The following is a 25,359-nucleotide window of genomic DNA, read 5'->3' as shown; positions in this document are numbered from 1 at the left end:
AAATCTATACATAGAACTTCCATATGACCCCGCAATCCCACTCGTGGGCATCTATCCAGACAAGACTCTACTTAAAAGAGACACATGCACCCACATGTTCATTGCAGCACTATTCACAATAGCCAGGACGTGGAAACAACCCAAATGTCCATCGACAGATGATTGGATTCGGAAGATGTGGTATACATACACAATGGAATACTACTCAGCCATAAAAAAGAATGGCATAATGCCATTTGCAGCAACATGGATGGAACTAGAGAATCTCATCCTGAGTGAAATGAGCCAGAAAGACAAAGACAAATACCATATGATATCACTTATAACTGGAATCTAATATCCAGCACAAATGAACATCTCCTCAGAAAAGAAAATCATGGACTTGGAGAGGAGACTTGTGGCCGCCTGATGGGAGGGAGAGGAAGTGGGAGGGATCGGGAGCTTGGGCTTATCAGACACAACTTAGAATAGATTTACAAGGAGATCCTGCTGAATAGCATTGAGAACTTTGTCTAGATACTCATGTTGCAACAGAACAAAGGGTGGGGAAAAAAATGTAATTGTAATGTATACATGTAAGGATAACTGATCCCCTTGCTGTACAGTGGGAAAATAAAAATAAAAAAATAAATAAATTAAATTAAATAAAAAAAAATAAAGAAACAACAAGTAGGTCAAAGGCAGGAAATTGTCCTTGTATCTAAGCAAGTAAAAGATGAAATAAAAAAATGAAAAATAAAAATGACACTCATGGAAATAACATAATGCATCCAAGATCACATGTTTAGTAAACAGTGAAGCCTGAATTGAACTCAGGTCTTTTTGATGCCACAGAGAATGTTTACCTTACCACATCCTAAGATAAAGTACTCAGATTGATTACAAGCTCCTGGAATTCCAAGCAGTGAATTTGAAGTCAACACCTTAGAGGATAAATAAATTGATAAAATTGATGTTAAAGGAGATCGATCTGTTAGTGGAAAGCAGAATATATTAAAGCCAGAAAATGGAATCTCTGCCTAGCTACAGAAAGCTTGCTTGTTCATTTTTGCATTTAATTCATTCATTCACCAAATGTTTATTACATGCCACATTAGTAAGGATTCCCCCAGAGCAACAGAACTTATAGGATATATCCAGTAGCAAAAAGAGAGAGAGAGAAAGGGTGAGAGATACACACACATACACAAATATGGTCTTTGCAGATGTAATAAAGTTAAGACGAGGTTATACTGGATTAGGGTGCGTCCTAAATCCCATGTCCTTATAAGAGGAGGAGATATGGACACAAATAGAGACACAGAGGAGAAGGCCACGTGACAATGGAGGCGGACTCCAGTGACATCTACAAGCTAAGGAGTGCCAGCAACCATCACAAATTAGAAGAGGCAAAGAATTCTTCCCAAGAGTCTTTGGAGGAAGCACGACTCTGCTCACACATTGGGTTTGGACTTCTGGCCTCCAGAACTATGACAATAAATTTCTGTTGTTTTAAGCCACAGAACCTATGGAAATTTGTTATGGCAGCCCCAGGAAACTAATGCAGAAACCAAGTTCAGCGAGCACTATGAAAGATGGGAAAAGATCCAAAATGGAGACAGAACTGAAAACTAGGAATGAGGTGGAAATGGCCAGAGCAGGTCAGGGGAGATATAATGAATCTTGGTAAAGAAATAGAACTACCATTGTGGCTCAGCGGTAACAAATCTGCCTGATACCCATGAGGACTTGGGTTCAAACCCTGGCCTCACTCAGTGGGCTAAGGATCTGGCATTGCCGTGAGCTGTGGTGTAGGTCACAGATGCGGCTCAGGTCTGGCATTGCTGTGACTGTGGCATTGGCCGGCAGCTGCAGATCCTATTTGACCCCTAGCCTGGGAACTTCCATATGCCGTGGGTGTGGCCCTAAAAAGCCAAAAGAAAAAAAAAAGAAATAATACTACACTGTCTGTATCTTGCTTTATTATTATGTGGGTGTGACAGAATGATTTAAGGCCAAAAGGTCAGAGAAGTCAAGGACATACTTTTTGTTTGTTTTTGTTTCTTTGCTTTTTAGGGCTGCACCAGGGGCATATGGAAGTTCCCAGGCTAGGGGTTGAATCGGAGCTGAAGCCGCAGCGACTCGGGATCCAAGCCACATCTGCAACCTACATCACAGCTCACGGCAGTGTCAGATTCTTAACCCACTGAGCGAGGCCAGGGATCAAACCCATATCCTCATGGATACTAGTTGGTTTCCTTACTGCTTGAGCCACAGCAGGACCTCCCTGTGACTCTGATTTTTTGCACCAAAAGTGCTTTCTGTAAGTGGCAGATAATTTTGTGTGTTGCAGCTGACACTAACTACTTTCAGTCATCACAGGTTTCTAGTTAACTTTTTCTATACTTCAAGGAAAGTATCCATCAGGCTTAGTTGTTAAAAGCAAAACTGAGAATTTGGGGACTGCAGAGCTAAAATATGAAAGCTCAGATTAGAGAAAGGAGCAATAAAGGGTGAGTTTCATAGTAGTAATTTGGGCTATCCAGCTAGAATCCAGAATCCCTTTGGGGAATGGATAAGGGTCACCTGTGGGTTTTTGAACTTGACTCTTAGGGCTTGGAGATGAGGACAGCAGGTTTAAAACTACTCAAGTTTCCAATCCAAAAATGGCCACTATAGTGGTCTAAGTGCATCAACTTAACAATTAGAGTTATCCTGAGTTAGATGTTTCATGACTTCTTTCTGACATCCTTGCTGGGACTTTGGCAGCAGACAACTGTAGCTGTGCCCCACAGGGGACCATTAGAGAGCAGCATCTGTAGTGGCAGTGAGAGGGCACAAACCAAGTCACCAGAAATGACAGCATTCAGATGAGGAAACCCTGCTGACATAGGTGGGGCCTCTGGAACTAACACCAATGCCTGTATATTAAATTGCTAAGAAAGAACAAAAGCAGTGCTTTGAAATGTTGATTATCTCTCAAGGTCTATTTTTGGTTTCCTTAGACTGACTGATTTATCTCTCCACCTTTCTCTCTTTCTTTAATTTTTTTACATCCACGAGAATAGGATATTCTGCCCTGATCCAAACTGCAGTGACTAAGTGATCTAACTTAGCAGACACTAAAATGGGCTCTTCTAAAACAGCTCTAGTTTGGGGGCTATTATCCCAATCTTATTTCAATCAAGAATTTCAGTTGACTTTGCTTCGAAGTGCAGTTTCTTTGATTGGAGGTTCTGAAAAAAGAACAAGGGAAAAAATATGTAGAATAGGCTTGTAGGGGTGTGTCTAGGCTGACCTTCTGCCAGAGAAGGCAGACGGCTTTCTGAATCCCCATGGCTCCAACAGTAGAGGGCTCTGAGGCCTCTAAGAAGGAAAGGAAGTTGCAAATGAAGTATTTTCTCTTTCTTTCTCTCGTCCTTTGTCTTTTCAGGGCCGCACCTGCAGCATATGTAAGTTCCCACGCTAGGGGTTGAATCAGAGCTGCAGCTGCCTGCCTACACCACAACTCACCGCAACGCCAGATCCTTAGCCCACTGAGCAAGGCCAGGGATCGAACTGGCAACCTCATGGTTCCTAGTCAGATTCGTTTCCACTGTGCCACGTCAGAAACTCCTGATGAAGTGTTTTCTAACACTCATTAACTGAGCCGGTTGGAGGAGAAAAATCTCTGTGTGTAACGAAGTAAAGTACTGTCTCATGAAGCATCTCAAATTCAATTAGGTACACATGCCAAAAAACACACAATATTCTATTCCATTTTTTCGACTTTTTTGCAGTATGAAGCGTGCAAATTAGAAGATAACAGGCAATTATCAAGATCACTCATTTGACAACAATCCTATGCCAATTCTGTGCTCTTGACTTATACTTTTCTAGATGTCTCAGGATTAAAAGCAATTTGGATCTCCCATTTTGTACTTCGTGTTTGAAGACATCATTCAGGTGCTTACAAGTAACTATTTACTAAGACATAACTTAAAGAGGAAAATAAAAACAATGATAATTTTTTGGCCATTCTCACAGCATAGGGAAGTTCCTAGGCAAGGGATCAAACCAGTGCCACTGCAGTGACAAGGTGGGATCCATAACCACTAGGCCATTAGGGAACTCCAACAATGATCATTTTTATTGAAAGTCACCAAAAACTATTTTAATGATTAACTGGAAAAGATGGAAACAAGAAAGCTTTTTTTAAAAAATTTTTGTTACAGTTGATTTACATTGTTCTGTCAATTTCTGCTGTACAGCAAAGTGACCTAGTTGCACATATACATATATTCTTTTTCTCACATTATCCTCCATCATGCTCCATCACAAGTGACTGGATACAGTTCCCTGTGCTACACAGCAGGATCTCATTGCCTATCCACTCCAAATGCGATAGTTTCCATGTACCAACCCCAAACTCACAGTCCAACCCACTCCCTTCCCCCTTGACAACCACAAGTCTGTTCTCCATGTCTATGAGTTTTGTTGTTGTTCGTTTTCTGTAGATAGGTTCTTTTGTGCCATATTTTAGGTTCAACATACAGGTGATATCATATGGTATTTGTTTTTCTCTTTCTGAGAAAAACATACTTAGCTTAGTATGAGAATCTCTAGTTCCATCCATATTGCTGCAAATGGCATTATTTTTTTTCTTCTTTATGGATGAGTAGTGTTCCATTGCATATATGTACCACATCTTCTTAATCCATTCATCTGTCGATGGACATTTAGTTGTTTGCTTGTCTTGGCTATTGTGAATAGTGCTGCAGTGAACATAGGGGTGCATGTATTTTTTCAATGAAAGTTTTGTCCAGATATATGCCCAGGAGTGGGATTGCTGTATCATATAGTAGCTCTGTATTTAGTTTTCTGAGGTACCTCCATACTGTTTTCCATAGTGGTTGTACCAATTTACACTCCCACCGACAATGCAGGAGGTTTCCCTTTTCTCCACACCCTCGCTAGCATTTGTTATTTGTAGCCTTATTAATGATAGCCATTCTGACTGGTGTGAGGTGATATCTCATTGTAGTTTTGATTTGCACATCTCTAATAATTAGTGATGGTGAGCATTTTTTCATGTACCTGCTGGCCATATGTATGTCTTCTTTGGAGAAATGTCTATTCAGGTCTTCTGCCCATTTTTCAGGTGGGTTGTTTGTTTTTTTGCTGTTGTAAGGGTTGTTTGTATATTTTGGAGATTAAGCCCTTCCTTGTCTGTTGCATTGTTTGCAACTATTTTCTCCCATTCCTTAGGTTGTCTTTTTTTTTTTTTTTTTTTTTTTAATGCTTTTTAGGGCCACACCCGAGGCATATGGATATTCCCAGGCTAAGGACTGAATCGGAGCTACAGCTGCCGCCTACATCACAGCCACAGCAACACCAGATCTGAGCTGCATTTGCAACCTACACCACAGCTCATGGCAATGCCAGATTCTTAACCCACTGAGCGAGGCCAGGGATCAAACCCGCAACCCACCTCATGGTTCCTAATTGGATTCATTTCTGCTGTGCCACAAGAATTCTTGTCTTTTTGGTTTTTATGGTTCCTTTCCTTTGCTGTGCAAAAGCTTGTAAGTTTGATTAGATCCCATTGGTTTATTTTTGCTTTTATTTCTATCGCCTTGGGAGATCGACTTAAGAAAACATGTGTACAGTTGATGTCAGAGAATGTTTGGCCTATGTTCTCTTCTAGTTTTATGGTGTCATGTCTTATGTTTAAGTCTTTAAGCTATTTTGAATTTATTTTTGCGCATGGTGTGAGCGTGTGTTCTGGTGTCCTTGATTTACATACAGCTGGGGTCCAGGTTTCCCAGTACCACTTACTGAAGAGACTGTCTTTTTCCCCTTTTATATTCTTGTCTCCTTTGTTGAACATTAATTGACCATAGGTGTCTAGGTTGAAAGCTGTATGATTTAAGAAAATGTAGTCTCTTAAGTAAAAAGCAGAATGAGACACATTCAACTAGTCAAATACCTGACAGGACTTAGCAACAAGTGAATCTATCTTACTGACCCAGAGGTCAACTGCCACAGTCATTATCACCAGAATCCTTAATGTAAAAAAAAGTGACCTATGGTTACCAGTTAGAAATATCCCATGAAATGGGAATGACATCATTCAGGAGAAATCAAAACTGACTGGTAGACTTACAATCACAGCTAGGCTTAACACTTAATATATAACCAAGCAGGATCCTATGGGACCTTCCCAGGACTCATGTTCTCTGCCTCTTCCTCTTGTCTGTAGAAAAACTTAAGGATCCTAGGGTTTCTTTGAGTTCCAAAGAATAAATTTAGTCTGTAGAAAAACTTAAGCCTCCTAGGCTTTCCTTGCGTTCCAAAGAATAAATATAATTAAAGTAATGAGAAAATACAGAAAGAAAGGAAAACAACCAAGCAAGATAAAATAATAATAGTTTAGCTATTAAGCAAAGTTAAGGTCCTTTTTAGTTCTTCCTCAAAAACTATAGATAATGTTTTTTGAGCCATATCTTTTGAGCTGTTTTGCAGTTACTGAAGCCTCCACCAGGTGGGAAAAGTTAACTGTATGATGCTCATCAGAGGGTGGACCTCAGACTGGTTGGAAGCAGAGGATTGATGCTGTTGATTCCCAATTACCTCACCACCAACCAATAAGGAGAATGTCCACGAGCTGTACCTCACAACCCCCCTTCCTCATTCTGTCTTTGAAAACCATTCCCTAAAAGCCATCGGGGATTCAGGCCTTTAAATGCTTGCTGCCTGGACTACTTGCTTGGTGCCTACAATAAATGCTGCACTTACCTTCACCACAACCCAGAGTCAGTAGTTGGGCTTTACTGTGTGCAAGCAAAGAGACTCAAGTTTGGTTCAGTAACAAATATATAGCTATAAGAAGTCCACTGATATCTGTCATTTAATTGAAAGGCTAAATATATTTAATGAGGTTTATTTTCCAGTACCTTGCTTGATGTATCCTAACCCACACAATCATAGCATTTGTTACACATTTTACAGAAAGTACCAATTCATTTTTTGTTGAGAAAAGATTTAAATGTTCAATAACCTGGAGCTGAAAAGGCTAATCGGTTTTACAAATCAAAATAATATCTTGTAAAGCTAAATAGCATATGCCTCCACATTTGAATTGTGTCAGGTTCTATAGCACAAGAAACAGAACATTGCTGGCCTGCAGGATACCTCATGTGAGCTTTAGGCAAATCACTTCAACTAGGATCTGTGGTTCTTCACAACAAAGAGAAGTCAAGCACATACAAAGAGGAATGCATGTTTCAAGAACATGCCTCTGGCATTTAATCCACTAAATTATCTCATAAAGTATTTCTTTATTCTTTTAATTAGATGCTTTAGGGACACATCTATATGATTTACAGAAATATGAAGCAATTCAGGAAATGCCAAAAAGTGCCCTGATTACCTGTAGATGTTTTTGTCATCTCTGAAGTGAAGATGACACTCACCAAAAGTAGGTTTGTCAGATAAATTTGACCCTTCTTTACTTTCTCTCCCCCTGTGTTCTGTGCCCTCAAATTATCTGCCCCAGTCCTAGTTTTGTGCCTCCATCTCTCCAGTTTTAGCATCAGCTCACCTATATTGTTTCTCTCTCTTGACCACCACTCCGCACATACCAGGGGGTGGTCCACAACTTGCCTTCAAGGACCAGTCATTAGGTACACTGTGAGTATCCCAGGATCCTCGTACAGCTCCTAGACCAATGCTCCCAGCATGCTCCTATTTCTAGAATATTAGAGCCCCAACCTCTTACCTTGGTTCAAGGCAGGCTTCGTTCTCAAAATGAGAGTGGCAAGACAACTGGGCTGAATAAAGAATTAAGTCCCAGACCCCTGGCCTATCAGCTCCAGGAAACCCTCATTTTCTCTGCTGCCACAGGTCCCTGTGAATGACTTTCAGAGTGCACTTATTTTTTTTAATTTTTTTTTTTGGTATATAACTGCTATATAATAAATATCACATATCTAAACTATAGAATTTGGTCATTTTTGTCTGATGTACACACCTGTGAAACTATCACCATAATTAAGATCATACACATGTATATCACCTCATGCCCTCTTTGTGCCACCTCCCTGCACAGGCCACCTCTGATCTACTTTCTGTCACCATAGATTAGGCTGAATTTTCTAGAATTCTCTGTATATGGAACAATAATTTCTGGGGGTTTTTTGGGGGGCGGGGAGGTCTGGCCTCTTTCACTCAGAATAATTATTTTGAGGTCCATCCGTGGTGTGGTACATATCAATAGATTTTTTTTTCTAAATAGTATTCCATTGTATGGATGTGCTATAATTAATTAATGCATTTGCTTGTTGGTAAACATTGAGGTTGTTTGGAACCAGTTTGGAACTATATGCTGTGAATACTCATGTACTAGTTTTTTGTTTTTGTTTTTGTTTTTTTAGAGCGACATCCACGGTACATGGAAGTTCCTAGGCTAGAGATCGAATTGGAGCTTCTGCTGCTGGCCTACACCACAGCTCATGGCAACACTGGATCCTTAACCCACTGAGTGAGGCCAGGGATCAAACCCACATCCTCATAGATACTAGTTGGGTTCCTTACTGCTGAGCCACAATGGGAACTCCAGTACTAGTTTTTTTCATGGATATACACTTTCATTTCCCTATAACTGGGATGGCTGAATTACATGATAGTGTATATTTAACATTTTAAGAAACTGTCACTGCTTTCCAAAGTGATTATGCCATTTGGCGTGATTGGTGCATTAGTTTCTGTGGCTGCTAAATTGCAGAAATTTATTTTTGCAAATATATTTAGAGGCCAGATGTCTAAAACAGTATCACTGGGTTGAAATAAAGGTTTTAGTGGAGCCACATTACCTCTGGAGACTAATAGAGAATCTGTTTCTTGACCCCTCCATCTTCTGGTGGCTGTCAACATTCCTGAACTTGTGGCCACATCATTCTCTGCTTCTGTGGTCAAATTGTCTCCACCTTTTCTGTCTGTGAAATCTTCCTCTGCCTCTCTTTTATAAAAACACCTGTGACGACATTCACATGGATGTCTGAGCAGGGGGTGTTTTTCAGCCTACCAGGGCCAGTTGTTTTTTGTTTTTTGTTTTTTTTTAATTTTAGCCATTCTAACAGGTTTGTAGTGGTATCCCTTATGGTTTTAATTTGCATTTCCCTAATGGCTAGTGGTGTTGAGTATCTTTTCATGTGATTATTTATATCTGCATATCTTCTTTGGTGAAGTGTGTGTTCAAGTCTTTTGCCCATTTTTAAATTAGATTGTTCCACTTTCTTATTTTTGAGCTTTGAGAGTTCTTTATATATTCTGCAAGGGAGTTCTTTATCAGATATATAATTTATAGCATTTCTTCCAGTATGTTGTCTGTTTCTCATTTTTTTTTCACAGTGCCTTCTTTGATAGCATTTCTTGGTTTGTATCATAATTCATCCCTTGTAGACTTTCTGCACTGGACCCCTTAAGGGCATAGACTATAAATTATTCCTACTTACTCCTCAGAACCCATTGCAATGCCTGACACATATGAAATCCTCACTGAATGCTTATTGTTCTTCTCCCTTTACTATTCTTCCATTTTTTTTTTTTTTTTTTTTTTGGTCTTTTTGCCATTTCTTGGGCCACTCCTGCGGCATATGGAGGTTCCCAGGCTAGGGGTCTAATAGGAGCAGTAGCTGCCAGTCTACGCCAGAGCCAGAGCAACGCAAGATCCGAGCCGAGTCTGCAACCTACACCACAGCTCATGGCAACACCAGATCCTTAATCCACTGAGCAAGGCCAGGGATTGAACTTGCAACCTCATGGTTCCTAGTCAGATTTGTTAACTACTGCGCCATGACGGGAACTCCTATTCTTCCTTTTCATAACGTCATATTTGAAAAGCAAAATTTCTCAGATTATTAACATAATTTCAGTGTGGTCTATGTAGTGTGTAGCTTATTTTATTTTATTTTTTATTGAGATATAATTCACAGGCCATAAAATTCATGCTTTTACAATGTACAGTTCTGTAGTTATTAGTGTATTTATAAGGTTATACAACCATCACCACTGTCTAATTCCAGAACATCACCACTAAAAGAAACTCCATGCCCATTAGAATCACCCTCCATTCCCTTCTCACCATCCCCCACCCATGGTCCCTGGTAACACTAATCTACTTTCTATCTCTCTGGTGTTGCCTATTCTGGATATGTCTAATAAGTGAAGTTCCCTGATCACTGTCTGTAAGCTAGGAAACCCAGTGATATAGTTCAGTCTGATTGCAAAGATCTGAGAATCTGGGGAATCAATGGCACAGTTCTCAGTCCAAAGGTAAGAGAAGATCAGCATTTCAGCTCATACAGTGAGGCAGAAAAGCAAATTCTTCCTTCTTCTGCCTTCTTGTTCTATTCAAACCCTCAATAGACTGGATGATGCCCAGCCACACTGGGAAGAGCAGTCTGCTTTGTTGTCTACCAGTTCAAATGCTCATATCACCTGGAAATACTCTCATAGACACATCCAGAAATAATGCCTAACCAAGTATCTAGGTACCTCATGATCTAGTCAAGTTGACACATAAAATTAACTATCATAAACATGGTCCATGCTATATCATATATTAGTACTTCCTTCCTTTTTATTTTATTATTTTTTAAAATTTTGTCTTTTTGCCTTTTCTAGGGCCACTCCCGTGGCATATGGAGATTCCCAGGCAAGGGGTCTAGTCAGAGCTGTAGCCACCAGCCTACACCAGAGCCACAACAATGAGGGATCCGAGCTGCATCTGCAACCTACACCACAGCTCACGGCAATGCCAGATCCTTAACCCACTGAGCAAGGCCAGGGATCAAACCTGAAACCTCATAGTTCCTAGTCAGATTCTTTAATCACTGAGCCACAACGGGAACTCCCTTCCTTCCTTTTTATGATTAATATTCCATTATATGGATATACTACATTTTGTTTATCCATTCATCAGTTGATGGGCATTTAGGTTATTTCAGCTTTTTAGCTACTATGAATGATGATGCTATCAACATTCATGTAAAAATTTTTGCTTTAATGTGTGTTTTTAATTCTCTTGGGTATAGGAGTTCCTTTTGTGGCTCAATGGGTTAAGAACCCAACTAGTATCCATGAGAATGTGGATTCGATCCCTGGTCTTGCTCAGTGGGTTAAGGATCCAGTGTTTTACAAGCTGTGGCATAGGCTTCAGATGCAGCTCGGATCTAGCATTGCTGTAGCTGTGGCACAGGCTGGAAGCTGCACTCCAATTCAACCCCTAGCCTGGGAACTTCCATATGCTGTAGACACAGCCTTAAGGGGAAATAATAGTAATAGTAATAGTAATAGTAATTCTCTTGTGTATATACCTAGAAATGGAATTGTTGGTTTGTTAACATAGCATTACCAGAATGCTATGTTCAACATTTTGAGGACCTTCCATCTGTTTTCCAAAGCCGCTGTGTAATTTTGCATTACCACCAGGATGTATGAAGGGTCCTATTTCCTTACATTCTCTCCAACATTTATTATTATGGGTCTTTTTTATCATGGCCATTCTGGTGGGTATGAAATGGTTTTCACTTGCATTTCTCTATTGACTAATGATGTTGAGCATCTTTTCACATGTTTGTTGGTTAATAGCTGATTCAAAATTTCTGTCTGGTGATTTGAACATCTGAGCTTCCCCGGAGATAGTTCCCAATTATTTGCTCTTTTTTTTTCCTTTTTAAAGGGCCATCTTTTCTTGTTTCTTGGCACACTTATAATTTTTTGTTTAAAATGGACATTTAAATAATAAATTGTGGCAACTCTGAAAATAAGATTCTTTCCTCTTCCCAGCATTTGTTGTTGTTTGTTTGTTTTAGTGACTTTTCTGAATAATAAATTCTGTGTTCTTTGTTGTGTATGGCTGCTGAAGTCTTTACTCAGTTACTTTAGTGATCAGGTAATTATTGAGCAGGGATTTCCTTAAATATCTGGAACCAATAAGACTCCCAGTCTTTGCCAGTAGGCTGTGTGTATATTGGAGTATGCCTTCAACCTTCAGTCAGGAAGTTAACAACTCTGCCTTAGCCTTCACTTTCTATTTGTATGGGCCCTCAGAGTCATCCAAATCTAAGGGTTAATGGCCATCTCAGATCTTTCCACAGCATGGAGAGAGTTCTAAGCATATGTAGTCCCATGTATGAACTTGACCTTCTAGATTCTTAAGAATATGTCAGAGCTTTTCAAAGTCCCTATGGACATCCTATTCCCTATCTTTTCCTTTAAAACTTTTTGGTTAGCCTATTGTTTATTCCCAATTTTATCCATCACTGCTGGCAGCCATAAAGTTAAATAGTTGCCACTAATCGTTTGGGCAAACAAACCTGTGAAAAATGCTTTTCCAACTAGATGAACTAACTCTGAGTCATGTCAAATATAGACAGCCCTGAATGTAGGAGTTCCAGTAACCAGACAATTCAAATGATGACCATTGTCTGGGAATGAGGCTTTTATGGTGGTCCATCTCTATTCTGAAACTCCCATTGGCTACCAGATTATGGATTTTCACCATGACTGTTGGTTTTCAAGACTGCCATGGAGCTAGAGAAGAGGTGGTGGAATAGAACAAGTCAAAGTGCAGCGGATCTCACTTTTTAGTGACATTTAGCCATTTTTTTTCCTGAGTAAACACTGCTTTGTTTACTGCAAGCCTTGGGTTAATATCTGGAGTTCTGAAAAAAGTCGACTCTGACAGTTTTTACCAGTTTTCTTATTTCTTTTATAAACAACTTTTGGAGGTCCTTACTCTGCATTTTCTCTGACATTACTCCTCTGTAGCTTACTTAAGGAGACATATTTTGCCACTCAAATGGCTGTGTCAAATTACCATATTTTTGCATGGCTAACTCTACACATCCTTAAGCCTCAGCTCAGGAGTCACTTCTTTGAGCAATGGAACACTTTCTGCAAATTAAATCAGAGGCAGAAACTGATTAAGTGAATCAGATGCCATCCCAGCTGCTCTTGTTCAGTGAGTGAATGAGGAGAACTGGATCTATGCCAGGTCAGCATTCATTTTTCCAAGTTCCCTCCACCTGCTCCTCATAGTAGGCCTTGAAGCACTGCTTCTGAGAGCCTGAGGCTCTGCAGATCCTAGCATGAAACTCTAAACTAGAGGAATGCTTGGTGAGGATTTCAAAAAGCAGATTCAAGCAGTAGGCAGTCAGTTGGGCAAGATAAGTATCAAGATTCTTTCTAACCAGAAACTATGTGTTTCTTGAATAAAAAGGATGAACAATTACTCTGATGATTAACTGAAAAGACCAATAATATTTTTTACAAAATTATAGAAATATGAATATTATTGATATGTGTTCCCCCCCAAAGTATAGTCACTACCTACTAGAAATATGAATACAAGAAAAGTGTTCTTAATCTGTTATAAAGACTCCTGCAGAGAAATGTTGATGACCATTGGCACTAGTGTATTGATACTACCACCTCTTTGGATCACATTAAGGTTTTTCAGTTTAGACAATTAGTATGAATCAACCCTATATCTCCTGGGACATGTGAGTCATAATTTGAAGACCATAGCATTAAATTTTTAATGGCTTTAATAGTATTTCTAAGTGGATTTAGAACACTTTTAATGTACAGAATTAAGAGAATTGTGCATTAATTGGTTTTATATAATTTATTGTATAACATAACACATTTATAGACTAGCATAATGTGTTGTGCAAAGAAAAACCCATTGGGAAAGTAATACCAATAAATAGTTGTTAATTATGGTTCTGCTGATATTTCAAGAAACTCTCTTCATATACAATTTAGACAAATTAATCCTCAAAATGTAGATTTGTGGGATTATTATGAAGACATTCATTCATACCTAAAGTTCTAAAGCAAAACAAAAAGAAATTGAGGCTGCCAATTATCCTTTGAAGATTGTTATTGAGGAACTCTAACCTAGGTGACTCAGAGAGAATAAAATACTCTTCTAATAACAGATATTTTGCTTGAATAATTCAGACAATTTTGTTGGTATTTTCATTACCACTATCCATAAAATCACTTAAGTAAAAAGTTTTTAAATTAAAACCTCTAACTGGGAGTTCCTGTTGTGGTGCAGCAGAAACAAATACAACTAGTATCCACGAGGATGCGGGTTCCATCCCTGGCCTTGCTCAGTGGGTTAAGGATCCCATGTTGCTGTGAGCTGTAATGTAGGTCGCACATGTGGCTTGGATTCCACATTGCTGTCTCTGTGGCATAGGTTGGCAGCTATAGCTCCGATTCGATCCCTAGCCTAGGAACTTCCAACTTGCCACAAGCGTTGCCCTAAAAAGCAAAAATAAATAAATAAGTAAAATCTCTAACTGAGGCACTAAAAACAATGATACAACACTCCAAAGAAAGGTGAAAACTGGTATATGACCATTTAAAAAATGACTTTACATTTTGAACTATTTTAAGACTCACAAGAAATTGCAAAAATAGTTCAGAGCTTCTCATGTGCCCTATATCAAGCTTTATCCAATGTTAATATCTTATATAGTCATTAAGAATTGCATAACTCTTAAACTCCTCATCTGTGTTGAGCATATAAAAGCATCAAGTTGCTGGAGACCAAAACAAAGGATTTTTGAAGGGTTATACTTTTTTAGAAAGAACTCCGGGTGTGGTATGGGTCCCCCTAATGCTCTCTCTACAAGTGACCACAGATCTACAACAAATGGTATTTACTATTCCCGAGAGGCCCTAATTGTCTGGAAAAGTATAGGAGGATAAAGCCTTAAGCTAACTATATGGATTTTTGGTTTGGCTTTGAATTTTTATTTCCTTAAAGATTGGCAGTTTTTATTATTCTCTAATTCAAGGAGAATATTCAACAACAACAAAAAATGGTCTCCAGGTAACTGAGATACAAGACTTCAAAGGCAAAATTTCTTTTTCTTTACATCTCTCATGAGCACATGTCTAATTTTATTTCTACTTTTTAGCTCTTTCATTTTAGCAAAATTGTCATTGACATCTACTTGGGAGAGAAGAGCAGCAGCAGTCATATGCCCAGTGTAGTTTTTACTTGCCTGAACGCAGACCAAATCCCTGCAGGTCTGTACCCTGTACCCAGGCGAGTCATGCTTTATCATTAGCTGTGCCTTTGTACCTCACGTCGCAGCTCAGTGCTTGACTGATCCACCTCCTACCAACTCTGCATGACCCATGTCCTTCCTACTCAGGTGAACCTCTTCTTTTGAGCTATCTTTTCGGGTTTGAATTATTCCTGGGATTTTGGCAATGCCTTAAATCTTAGTCTTGGTCTACTGAAAATAGAGTATGTTTAATTCAGAATGGAATACCTTCACTTCATTCCTTTTGGGAAAAAATTAGTATCTTTCTTATGTTAATGTTGTTGATCTTATTTTCAGTTCATCTCTGCATTTCCCAGTTTACCTAGCAGAAGGCCTTGGACATAATGGGAAATCAGTGAATTTCTAATAAATGGACGGATTCCTTCCATAAAGAAAGGAGCTGAAAAGATGACTAATCAAGGCAATTACCAGGTAATTAAAAAACATTTTTGTAATATTTGGACTTTCAGGAAGAGTTTTTGTTAATTATAAAGATAATTACTTTAACATAACCACACCACTCTTTGCACATGTGTGGGACCCAATATTTATTTATTTGTTTGTTTTGGGACCCAATATTTATATACACATATATTCATACAAAAAGTAGGTAACCCCAGTTGGATTAAGAATCATATTCATGGAAAATTTCTAAATGAATACAAAAAATACTATTACCAATGTTATTTCTGGAGAAAGAGGAAAGGGAATTATTAGATCAACAAGGTTCCCTGGACTGGCAATATTTTACTGTACACAGTAAAAAAACACACTTTGGTACTGTTTTAATTTTTCATGAGCATGTATTACTTCTCAATATTAATTTTAAGAGTATATTAACTCAGGAATTCCCTGGTGGCATAGCAAGTTAAGGATATGGCGACATGGCATTGTCACTGCTGTGGCTCGGGTTTGATCCCTGGCCTGCAAACATCCATCCACATGCTGTGGGCTCTGCCAAAAAAAAAATTGTATTAACTGAGCAGAAAACTAAGCAGAGATACTGTGGTCCTGAGCTTTTGAGCATGTAGCCTTCGCTGATTCACAGTAGGGTGTGAAAAACGAATGCCACTCGGGCACATGCAGGTAATGTAAATAAGCAAATTGGGTTGCAAATGGCTGCTGGCAAATGGGGCAGTGCCTGCTCTGTCTAAAGTGGCCAGGTACTACCCATTCTAGCTAACTAATGCTTTGCAGGAATATGGGTCTCAAGTTGTCAGATCGCTCAGTTTTCAAAGGAAGTCAGAGGTTGGGGAATTTTCATGAAATTTCCTAATTTTTAAATGAAAGTAATTGATTTAAAAGATTTAAAGTTTAAGATGCAGAACAAACAGAACATGTCCATGGCTCAGATCCAACCTATGGATCGCCAGTTTGCAAACTCTGACTTAGGTAGTAGTCTAATTTGTTTTTTTAAAAAACAAATGAAGATGTTGCAAGAAATTTGTCGTCTCTTATCCATTTTACTTCTATCCAAAATATCAGTCAGTATTCCAGAGCATACAAAAGGCTCTAGGTACTTCCATGATGAATGAGCTATTAGGACCCAGAAACTGTCAGGCCTCTGCAGGCTTGCTAACTGGTTCTCAACCAGCCTAGCATTCTGGGTCCAGTCACAACAGATAAGATCTTGGGGTAGTAGCAGTGTTTCCTGAGAAGGCTAGGAAGGCGAAGAACTGAAATGAGGTTCATAGAAAAGAATCAAAGGGAATTCCTTGTAGCACAGCAAGTTAAGGATCCAGCATTGTCACTGCAGTCGCTTGGACTGCTGCTGCAGAATGGATTCAATCCCTGGCCTGGGAATTTCCATATGCCTCAGATGTGGGAAAGGAATAGGGAAAGAAGGGAGGAAGGGAAGGAGGAGGAAAGAAGGAAAGAAAGAAAGGAATCAAATTAGTATGGTCTTTGAACCTTGAGTTGTAACCAATTACAGAGTTGTGGATTGGAGTTCCCATTGTGGCTCAGCAGAAACAAATCCGACTAGTATCCATGAGGGTGCAGGTTCAATCTCTGGCCTCAATCAGTGGATTAAGGATCTGACATTGCTGTGAACTGTGGTGTAGGTTGTAGATGTGGCTCCAATCCCATGTGGCTGTGGCTGTGGTGTAGGCTGGCAGCTGCAGCCCCAATTCAACCCCTAGCCTGGGAACTTCCATATGCTGCACGTGTGGCCCTAAAAAGCAAAAACAAAAACAAAAACAAACCAAAGACTTTAAAATAATCATGAAGGCCAAATTTAGGATATGCTTAATGTGACATTTGGGTATGAGCAGGAGTCAAGACAAGTAAAAAGTATCTATTCTTATATAAAGACAGTGGAAGGCATATATACAGGTAGAAAGATGGAGTACCTCCCAGCTTCAGGCTTAGCGTCCAAAGTTGAACCATCGTTAAGAATAATTCAGAATAGCCCAATGGAGTCTTCTTGTCCACTTAAAATCATTTGCAACACCATTCAATAAAATCTATGAAGATAGTACAATTACCCTCCAAATAAATTGTCAAAACGCTGGCTCAGTTAGGTTTTCATGCCAAGTATTTTCTGCTTACAGATAACAATATCCGCTATGCCACTAGCCATACTCACTATTGAAAACCTAGCTGAAAACCAAGAAATAAATGAACCTTAACCAGCAAAGGCCCTCAAGGTATCCAGACTCAGCTTAGCAAAGCCAGGCAATTCGGATCATGAGGCTGATTACAAAGGCATCTCTGGAGTTCCCGTCATGGCGCAGTGGTTAACGAATCCGACTAGGAACCATGAGGTTGCAGGTTCCGTCCCTGCCCTTGCTCAGTGGGTTAACGATCTGGCGTTGCCGTGAGCTGTGGTGTAGGTTGCAGACGCGGCTTGGATCCTGCGTTGCTGTGGCTCTGGCATGGGGCGGGGGTGAGCTATACAGCTCCGATTTAACCCCTAGCCTGGGAACCTCCATATGCCGTGGGAGCTGCCCAAGAAATAGCAAAAAAGATTAAAAAAAAAAAAAAAAAAAAAAAAACAAAGGCATCTCTTTCTCCATGCGGGACATGTTGATACTAGTTGGCACATGACACTGAGAAAATGGGCTCTCTGGTTCTTCACATAGGTTGGAAGCAGCAAATAAATGCAACACAGCATTTGGTAGACACTCCATATATTTATCAAGTGACAAGAATGAGTACAGGAAACAAAATACAGGTAAAATGATCAGTCAACTGCCTGACAGGGAGAAAGAAGGCAGATATCCTGAAAAGTTGACCCAAGTCTTCAAATAACACCTCAGTCTGAAGATATTAAGGTTGGGGATAAAGCTCCTGAAAGCCTCTCTCTGTTTTGCACGGTGCCAAGCTCCTGCTCTTCCCTGCTTGAGAGGGTCTGCTTGGGGCCTGGATGCCTGGGTGCATTGTTGTCAACTGGCTCCCAACTGTGAAGTGGGATGAGTAGCTTAACTTCTTTTTTCTTTTAACATTTTTAAAAATTAAAGTATAGTTGAATTACAATGTTGTGTAGGTTCAAGTGTACAGCAAAATTACACACACACTCATATATATATATATATTCGTTTTTATCTTTTTCCCTTATAGATTATTATAAAATCCTGAGTATAAGACTTTGAAAACAAACTTGTGTTTACCAAAGGGCATAGTTGGGGTGGAGGGAGGGATAGACTTGGGGTTTGCGAATGGCCTATGCACACTGTGGTATATGGAATGAGTGGAACTACTGTATATAGCACAGGGAATTCTACCAATATTCTGTGAGAATCCATATGGGAAAAGAAGCTGAAAAAGAATGGATGTGTGTACATGTATAACTGAATCACTTCATTGTACAACAGAAATTATCACAACATTGTAAATCAACTATACTTCAATAAAACTGTAAAAAAAAAAAAAAGAAAAAAAATACAGTTCCTTGTGCTAAACAATAGATCCTTGTTGGTTATCTATTTTATATTTATATTAGTGTGCATGTGTTAACCTCTCTTAACTTGGATTTCCCCATCTATAAAATCTATCTGCCTCATAGGGTTATGAGGCGTCAATGAGCTAACATTTGCTTTAAAAAAAAAAAGTATTAGAAGAATGCCATGTCAGTAAGGTTATCTCCGGGTGAGGGTATTCTGTCATCATCCTTGCAAAAGAGCAGATTATGTTCAGGATAATCTAATTAATAAGGCAGGAAGGGAATAACAAATGTATGGCAGACCTTCTCCTCAAATTATTAAAACACGAAATTTTGGTTGGTAGAGAGCTAATTTTTTAGCCATCTGGGAAAGTGAAGTGAAATACTTCATTGGTTTGCGTGTCTGCCCAGCTCAGCACTGTGGTCCAAGGAGTGAGGGAAGCAGGCTTCCTAACTCGAGTCTCAGCCATCATCTCCAGCTGCGTGGCACTGGCAAGTCCCTTAAGCATACTTCACTTTTCTCATCTATCAAACTAAGATAAGAGCAGAGTTGTTACTAGAATTGTATTATGATTTTCATGGACCCTGCATACATTTGCCTTCATGGGCTCCTTCTTCCATAAAATAATAGTAAAAATTTTACTTTACACCTGCACTGGCCTAAAGACAAATATAACTTAGGTAGATTCCTTATTACATATTCATTACAATAACATTTGATTTTTTTTCTCCTGACTAAAAGAAATTAAAATTAAAACTTTTTTTTATGGAACCTAGGTACTGCGCCTACTGGATAAGTCGGCGCTGATTGTTACAAGTGCTAAATTAATCAGTGTTTGTAAAGCCTTGGAACAGTGCCTAACGCCATTGTAAGCACTATTATGTGTATGTGTTAAATAAATAAAAACTTAAGCGTCAGACCAGCCAGATGTTACTTCCTTCCAAACCTCCTCCCTGCTTCCCCTGCCCTTTTGATAAAGAATTTCTGTTTCAAAATATGGCTAAAAATTTTCCTGCCACTACCCTGAAGTTAGCAATAGCAACTGAAATTATAAAGGTTTCAGAAGAAGAAGTAGGAGACAAGTAGTATTTAATTTAATTCCATTTTGTTAAAAACACCGGGGTTGCTGAGCATTGTTTGCACCTCTTTCCCAATCTCTGCACAACTTCAGAGGCTCTGAGCAAGATGCTGGCAAGATCATAGAGTCCCAAAGTGGGAGAGTTTGCTCTCTGGTTTCCAGCCTTTGTTTTCAGGAGTGAGAGCACTTTTCAATGTCCCCTGTATATATGACTAAGGATGCCAAGCTTATGAGAGAAATTACCAGGGTTTTATCCCTCCCCTGCAAATTAAAACATACACACACAAAAAAGAATATTAAAAGATACAGCAGGGAGTTCCCGTCGTGGCGCGCAGTGGTTAACGAATCTGACTAGGAACCATGAGGTTGCGGGTTCGGTCCCTGGCCTTGCTCAGTGGGTTAATTATCCAGCGTTGCCGTGAGCTGCGGTGTAGGTTGCAGACTCGGCTCGGATCCTGCGTTGCTGTGGCTCTGGCATAGACTGGCAGCTACTGCTCTGATTAGACCCCTAGCCTGGGAACCTCCATATGCCGCGGGAGCGGCCCAAGAAATAGAAAAAAGACCAAAAAAAAAAAAAAAAAAAAAAGATACAGCAGTCATTCTTTTTAAGAATTACGTTCATATTAAAGGCTTAACAGACAACTGAATTTTCTTCCTTTTTTTCTTTTTTCTTTTTTTTTTTTTTTTTTTTTTTTTTGGTCTTTTTGCCTTTTCTGGGGCCGTTCCCGTGGCATATGGATGTTCCCAGCCTAGGGGGTCTAATCAGAGCTGTAGCTGCCAGCCTACACCAGAGCCACAGCAATGCAGGATCCGAGCCACGTCTGCAACCTACGCCACAGCTCATGGCAACACTGGATCTTTAAACCACTGAGCAAGGCCAGGGATCGAACCCTCAACCTCTTGGTTCCTAATCAGATTTGTTTCCGCTGCACCATGACGGGAACTCCCTGAATTTTCATTATGGTAATTCATTCCATAACACAGGAAAGCTAAAAGAAAATTTCAGCCCAGTGTAAACTTCAGAATCAGAAAAATGTATAACTACCTTTATTTCTCTTCTCAATGACTAGCATAGGCCTAGAACATAGTCAACAATATTTGGCCTCATTTTTGGCTATTTGAGTATGATGGACTCTCACCCACACATAAAGCAAGGTTGAAACACCAACCACTGTTTAAATTTGGATTCACACACACAGTGGAATACTACTCAGCCATAAAAAAGAATGAAATAATGCCATTTACAACAACATGGGTAGACATAGAGATTATCATACAAAGTGAAATAAGTCAGCAGAGAAAGACAAATACCATATGATATCACTTATAAGTGGAATCTAAAATATGTTACCAATGAACTTATCTATGAAATAAAAACAGACTCACAGACAGAGAAAATAGACTTGTGGTTGCCAAGGGGGGTGGAGTGGGGGAAGGTTGGATTGAGAGAGAGAGAGAGAGAGAGAGCGGAATCATTTTGTTGTACAGCATAAATTAATGCAACACTGTAAATCAACTTACTTCAATAAGTTTTTTTAAAAAAGAATACCTTAGCCACACTTTCCTCTTGATTTCACTTTCTTTCTGTTTTGCTTATCTCCCCTGCTTCCAACTCCTGACTCCATTGCCCGCTCCATGTTTGCCCCATGGATTTGGGTCCCCCTTTCCTCCCTGCTGTATGCTGATATCTGTCTCACTCCTTTGACAGTCATCATCTATCCCTCTCACCAGTGCTGGCTACATAACTTGTGGAGTCTGGTGCAACATGAAAATGTAAAGCCTCTCCTTTGAAAAGCAGAAGAAAAAGCTTTGCTCCTTCTTTTGTGGTCTCTCTCTTGACTTGTCCTGGTATTTTTATTTGCTCTTTGATGTTGCGCTCTCTTGTGCTTGAGGATACTTATGGGATGAATGAGACCTAGTCCCACAACTTAGCAGGTGGTCTGTGTGTGGCATCAGCATGCCTGGCCCCAGCCCTTCCTGTCTCACACCCAGGCTCCAGCCAAGGTACCAGTGGTTGTTGGGGAAGCTGGGTGAGTTGGAGGAGTTGGCAGTTGAAAAGCAGGAAGCAAGAAGTGGTGAAATACAAAACCGATGAGCCAAGGCCCCCAGCCCCTGGTTCACGCTCCATCGTGCCATCCAACATCACTTATAAAACACACATTCAAAAATTAAATTATTCAAAAAATCAAGATGGTGATCACAGAACATTGAACTTGAAGCATGGAGTCCTGAGCAGAGGGCTGTGTGCCTCTGTACTGGCTGCATGCTCACAAAGCATGAGCCCTGCCTACCAACTGTGAATTTTTTTTTTCTTTTTACAGCCACACCCTTGACATATGGAAGTTCCTAGGCTAGAGGTTGAATAGAAGCTACAGCTGCTGGCCTACACCACAGGCACAACAACGAGGGATCTGAGCCACATCTGCGAACGACACCAAGCTCATGGCAACACTGGATCCTTAACCCACTGATCGAGGCCAGGGATCAAACCTGCATCCTCATGGGTCCTAGTTGGGTTCATTAACCATTGAGCCACAAAGGGAACGCCCACCTGTGAATTCACAAGCCAATTCCCATGTGGTCCTCTCAGCCATGAGATAGTCTGACTCAGGCACTCTCTCTCCCAGTGTAAACTCTTGAACAGAATCCCAGAATTCAAGTCGACTTCCTCCTTGTGCCCTATGCTTTACTTTGTATGTCTGGCTTCCTTGGATCCACATTCATGTTCTCAACATAAACAAGTACCTCAAGACAAGAAATGAATGAGCTGCATTTTTCTCATGCTGGTCTCTTACTTTTCTCTCCAGAAGCATTTCCAGGTGTCTGAGCTCCTACGAGGAGTGTTGGACCAGATCCCAATACACACATAAAAGCAACAGGACACCCTTCATCCAAGACCTTTTTCTTTTTTCCCTCCTTATCTTTGTCTAGTTCCACCTTCTTACTCATATTTCAAGTTAGACTGTATTGAATACTGTGTTCATTATTGAAAGAGGCATTCTGATCCAGCCATGACAAGATAGAGAATCAAACAAAATCCACCGTAACGCCCTTCGGAGTAATCTGAGTAAGCTCTGTGGATTTTAAAGTAATCACCCATGTGCTTCTGGCTGCCAGCTCCCAGACTGAATTTCTCTGCTACCAGTAAATATTGGAGAGATCTTTTGCCAATACTGTGGAGAAATAGAAACAAGATGTACTCAGATCAGATACAGCATATTTATTTCAGATGAATTGATGGTTGCTTTATCTTGAGCATTTAAATATGCTGTTAGGCTCAAAAGAATTTGAATTTAAATGTGAAGGTTATGGTTGCCCTTAGCTAATTCTGTCTTTGCCTTGTCCTTTCATCAGTCACGCCATATGAAACCATATCATTTGTAAATTCATAACATACTTTTAGAATGAAAAAGACCAGAGTTCCCTCTGTGGTGCAATGGGGCATCAGCATTGCTGCAGCTGCGGTGTAGGTTGCAGCTGTGGCTTGGATTTGATCCCTGACCCAGGAACTGCAGGTACAGCCAAAATAAATAAATAAATACAATTTAAAAAAATAAACTCAGAGTTTCTGTCATGGCACAGTGGAAATTAATCCAACTAGGAACCATGAGGTTGCAGGTTCAATCCCTGGCCTCACTCAGTGGGTTAAGGATCTGGCGTTGCCATGAGCTGTGGTGTAGATCGAAGATGCAGCTCGGATCTGGCATTGTTGTGACTGTGGCTGTGGCCAGCAGCTGTAGCTCTGATTAGACGCCTAGTCTGGGAACCTCCATATGCTGCAGGTGTGGCCCTAAAAAGCAAAAAAAAGAAAGAAAGAAAAAGACCTTGAAATCATCTGATGTACTCATTTCATTTACAGATGAGGAAAGTTTACATCCAGAGTCACACACAGCATGTTAGGTAATGTTGGGAGCACAGCTGGAACTAGTTTCTGACTTTCTGCCAGCCCTCCCCTGATTCTACAGCACAAAGACTCAAAGAAACCAAAGAAATGTCATTTGGATATTTATAAAGGTTTTTTTCTGATTAAATGATAAATGAATTAGCCTCAAATAAAAATTCTTAAGCTCCTTTATGTAAAAATTGAAAGGCCAACTACAAATTGGAAACATTCAAAATTTGCAACACACAAATCTTACTGCTCTTTTAGATTGAAAATCACTTATATAATTACAAATCAATAATCCTTAGTATTTGAGCTTATCCAGAATCTTGTTTGTTCCTTTTTAGGATCCCATGTAATGATTGTTTGGGGCCAGTGAAACACTGGTGTTACTTTTAGTAATTATGAATCGTGAATTATTTTCACTATGTATGACTTTAGAAGAAATACCAGAATAAGGTAGATTTCATTCATGTCAAGTGTATTTCATTTCATACTGAAGAAGGAGTCGGGTAATGGCCATAGAACCAGGCATGGCTGACCTGGAACATGGCCTGGGGTCCAGGCATACAGATTGGCCTCTGTTGGGGCTGTACCCAAGAGAAAGAAGAGACTCTTTTTCCAGGCCCACCAACCTATTCTAGCTGATCCACCACAGGGAATTATGCAGGTTGGATGCAGCAGTCGAGATGTCTGCAGGGGTCTAGACAACCATTGCCCAGGCTGTTTAGCAAAGAAATTCATCACCCGGAATTTGCCATCGTCGGAAGCAACTATCCCAAAAGATGAGGTGAGATGGCTCATTGCAAACTAGGTTTCGGTGCCAGTTAGAAGAGAATATCCTGAAAGCAGGGAGTTCTGTCTTCCACGATACAGTTTGTGCTTAGATCAGTGACCAATATTTGGTGTTCATCCATAACCAGCATTCATGGAATCAAAGGATGGATGTGAGGGTGGCCCCTCTCACTCTTACCTCTAATACCCTTCTTGCAGAATTGTTGCCTCCTGAGTGCAAAAATAGTGATCTGCCCTGGTTTGGAGGGAAGAATTCCCTTTGAGCACACAGCAGTATTTCTGCTGAGCTGAAGAGTGAGACTGCTACCTGGTCATTTTGGAGTCCTCCTGTCCCTGACCAGCAGAGAAAGAAGATTACTCTCCTGGTCAGGATGATTGATTCTGACTACCGAGAGCCAATTGTGTTGATACGACAAAAATGGTGGTACAGAGGACCATGCCTAGAGCTCAGGGACTGCTTGAGGTCTAGTCTAGTACTTAAATTACAAATAATAAAAGTTAATGGAAAACGCCAACAACCACAAAGGGCAGAACTGCTGAGGACTGGGATACTTCTGAATTCATTCTGACATTCATTCAGGAATGATTGTTTGGGCCACTCAAGAGGTAAGAAACCTGCTGAAATTC

At 40.0% G+C, this 25,359-nt stretch overlaps 1 long non-coding RNA gene across 3 annotated transcripts in view; it reads left to right on the top strand.

Annotated features, from left to right (window-relative positions):
- LOC106509522 overlaps positions 1-25,359 on the top strand; it is a 192,898-nt gene that overhangs the window by 48,477 nt on the left and 119,062 nt on the right. For all 3 annotated transcript variants that reach the window (XR_002342073.1, XR_002342072.1, XR_001307132.2), the window contains exon 2: positions 15,390-15,524. This is a non-coding gene — a long non-coding RNA (uncharacterized LOC106509522). The remainder of the gene's footprint in view (positions 1-15,389; positions 15,525-25,359) is intronic.

This window comes from Sus scrofa, chromosome 2 (assembly GCF_000003025.6).
Source record: "Sus scrofa isolate TJ Tabasco breed Duroc chromosome 2, Sscrofa11.1, whole genome shotgun sequence".
Lineage (NCBI taxonomy): Eukaryota > Metazoa > Chordata > Mammalia > Artiodactyla > Suidae > Sus > Sus scrofa.
This window is presented reverse-complemented; position numbering and strand designations above follow the sequence as displayed.